The following is a 3,748-nucleotide window of genomic DNA, read 5'->3' on the forward strand; positions in this document are numbered from 1 at the left end:
TGGAGGCCTTTGAGAAGGTAGGGAAGGTGACCTGACAATGACAGGAGTACAGCCAACAACGCAGGAATGACAGATCATTGGACCTAACGCTACTGCCCGGTGAGCTTGTGCTTGTTCGTTGTTTCTGCAACTGATAATGTGGAAAGTTGGAGGATCGTTGGGGCCCCAGGCCTCATGTGGTGGTGGTCTGTCTACGGCCTGGACACCCAACTTACCGGAGCCGCCCTGAAGGAGGGGAAAGTCCAGAGTTGACCATCCATCAGAATCACCTGCGAGCATGCCCTGCACAGTGGCAAACACCTGCTGAGGAGGAGCCAATCCGAGAGAACATAGCTTCGCCCTGGGCTGGATGGGAGTGGTTTAACCAACCTTGGATTGCACGCCAAGTTGCCAACCATTGGATTCCCTCAGATACAGGACGAGAAGAGGCAGGAGTGCCCCCAGCTCACCCTGAAGTTGCTGAGGATCCGACAGTCTCTGTGGTCCACTAGAGGTCAAAGGCCACTAAGGTACCAATCATAGAACACTAATCTAGGTTGCCGGGACGTCAACCCTCAAAAGGGGGAGGAGTGTCACCTGGTGATAAAGAGCTTCCTTTTTTCCTCTCATGTTTGCTGTGTTTACATGTTTTGAAATATGTTTGCTGTGCCAACCTGTTCACGAGTGCTGTGTGTTCAATAATTGAAGTGTGAAATCTCACATGCGCTACCATTAACGCATGTCATAAATTCTCACGAGTGCTACTTATTAATTTTGTTCGCCAATGATATGCTCTAACCCAAATTGAGAGGCAACATTCCTGCGTGACTCTCTTTCCACTCTTGATTGTGTACAGGTGAAGGAAATTGGACGAGACTCCCCAAAAGACAGAGGAGCCAGTGAGTGCACAGCTAGGATGCACAGAGCCCGTGTCCACGCCTGTCTCTAAACAGTAGTCTTCCCCAACACAAACGACTAAAGCTGAAAACTATTTTACTCTCGCCCTTAAAGTTTTAATCTGTGGATCAACGTCACATCTGTAAGGTGTGCATGTTTGATAAGTTATGATTATACAGTTGAAGTTGGAAGTTTACATACACCTTAGCCAAATACATTTAAACTGAGTTTTTCACAATTCCTGACATTTAATCCTAGTAAAAATTCCCTGTCTTAGGTCAGTTACGATCACCACTTTATTTTAAGAATGTGAAATGTCAGAATAATAGTAGAGAGAATGATTTATGTCAGCTTTTATTTCTTTCATCACATTCCCAGTGGGTCAGAAGATTACATACACTCAATTAGTATTTGGTGGCATTGCCTTTAAATTCTTTAACTTGGGTCAAACATTTCGGATAGCCTTCCACAAGCTTACCATAATAAGTTGGGTGAATTTTGGCCCATTCCTCCTGACAGAACTGGTGTAACTGAGTCAGGTTTGTAGGCCTCCTTGCACGCACTCGCTTTTTCATTTCTGCCCACACAATTTCTATAGGATTGAGGTCAGGGCTTTGTGATGGCCACTCCAATACCTTGACTTTTTGTCCTTTAAGCTATTTTGGCACAACTTTGGAAGTATGCTTGGTGTCATTTGCGACCAAGCTTTAACTTCCTGACTGATGACTTGAGATGTTGCTTCCATATATCCACATAATTTGCCTACCTCATGATGCCATCTATTTTGTGAAGTGCACCAGTCCCTCCTGCAGCAAAGCACCCCCACAACATGATGCTGCCACCCCCGTGCTTCACGGTTGGGATGGTGTTCTTCGGCTTGCAAGCCTCCCCGTTTTTCCTCCAAACATAATGATGGTCATTATGGCCAAACAGTTCTATTTTTGTTTCATCAGACCAGAGGACATTTCTCCAAAAAGTACGATCTTTGCCCCATGTGCAGTTGCAAACTCTAGTCTGGCTTTTTTATGGCGGTTTTGGAGCAGGAGCTTCTTCCTTGCTGAGTGACCTTTCAGGTTGTGTTGATATAGGACTCGTTTTACTGTGGATATAGATACTTTTGTACCTGTTTCCTCCAGCATCCTCACAAGGTCCTTTGCTGTTGTTCTGGGAATGATTTGCACTTTTTGCACCAAAGTACGTTTAACTCTAGGAGACAGAACGCGTCTCCTTCCTGAGCGGTATGACGGCTGCATGGTCCCATGGTGTTTATACTTGCATACTATTGCTTGTACAGATGAACGTGGTACCTTCAGATGTTTGAAAATTGCTCCCAAGGATGAACCAGGCTTGTGGAGGTCTACAATTGTTTTCTGAGGCCTTGACTGATTTCTTTTGATTTTCCCATGATGTCAAGCCAAGAGGCATTGAGTTTGAAGGTAGGCCTTGAAATACATCCACAGGTACACCTCCATTTGACTCAAATTATGTCAATTAGCCTATCAGAAGCTTCTAAAGCCATGACATAATTTTCTTGAATTTTCCAAGCTGTTTAAAGTCACAGTCAACTTTGTATGTCAACTTCTGACCCACTGGAATTGTGATACAGTGAGTAATAATTGAAATAACATAAGTGAAATAATCTGTCTGTAAACAATTGTTGGACAAATGACTTGTGTCATGCACAAAGTAGATGTCCTAACCGATTTGCCAAAACTATAGCTTGTTAACAAGACATTTGTGGAGTGGTTGAAAAACTAGTTTTAATGACTACAACCTAAGTGTATGTAAACTTCTGACTTCAACTGTACATTATATGAGAATATTTTGCTTTAGATATACAAGTAAAAGGGAAACTCTGATACCTACACTGCTTTCTTCTTCCCAAGCACGGACCTGAACCCTCCCTTCACGGACACTGGAACCTGTTGATAGAAAAAGTCTCAAGGCTACATGTGGATGAGCATTGATTGTTGGAAATTAAGATAAATGTTGATTGATGAATTTTACACAAGAGGCCCTTTTTTAAAGACAAGTTGCTATTTTTGAGGAGAGACTATTAAATAGACATTTCACATTTCTTGACTACCATTTTAAACCTGATCAACTGTAACACCACAAAATATTGTATACTACCCTCAAAATACATTTCGGCAGTGGTGTAAAGTACTTAAGTAAAAATACTTTAAAGTGCTACTTAAGTAGTTGTTTTGGGTACCTGTACTTTACTTTACTATTTATATTTTTGACAACTTTTACTTTACGACATTCCTGAAGAAAGTAATGTACTTTTTACTTCATACATTTTCCCTGACACCCAAAAGTACTACATTTTGAATTCATAGCAGGACAGGAAAATGGTCCAATTGACACACTTATCAAGAGAACATCCCTGGTCATCTCTACTGCCTCTGATCTGGCGGACTCACTTAACTTTGTTTGTAAATGATGTCTGAGTGTTGGAGTGTACCGCTGGCTATCCGTAGATTTAAAAAATATGAATAAAATGGTGCCATCTGGTTTGTTGAATATAAGGAATTTAAAATCATTTCTACTTTCACTTTTGATGCTGAAGTATATTTTAGCAATTACATTTACTTTGATACTTAAGCATATTTAAAACCAAATAGTTTTAGACTTTTACTCAAGTGGTATTCTACTTGGTTACTTTAACTTGAGTCATTTTCTATTAAAGTATCTTTACTTTTACTCAAGTATGACGATTGCATACATTCTCCACCACTGCATTTCGTTTTTCAAAATGATGTCCTACAAACACATGCATTGTGACTGGTTGTGGTAATAAATGTAAAAAGTGAAATAGTTCTGCTATATTGAAGCGTTAGGTTCTAGCTGAGCGGTTCGGAGAGGAGGC

At 41.0% G+C, this 3,748-nt stretch overlaps 1 long non-coding RNA gene across 1 annotated transcript; it reads left to right on the top strand.

The window, feature by feature from the left end:
- The first annotated feature begins 624 nt into the window (after positions 1–624).
- LOC139560336 (uncharacterized) lies at positions 625–3,306 on the top strand. The gene is made up of 2 exons (XR_011671917.1): positions 625–1,023; positions 2,763–3,306. It is a non-coding gene; the product is annotated as an uncharacterized lncRNA (long non-coding RNA).
- The last annotated feature ends 442 nt before the right edge of the window (positions 3,307–3,748 follow it).

This window comes from Salvelinus alpinus, chromosome 30 (genome assembly GCF_045679555.1).
Source record: "Salvelinus alpinus chromosome 30, SLU_Salpinus.1, whole genome shotgun sequence".
Classification (NCBI taxonomy): Eukaryota; Metazoa; Chordata; class Actinopteri; order Salmoniformes; family Salmonidae; genus Salvelinus; species Salvelinus alpinus.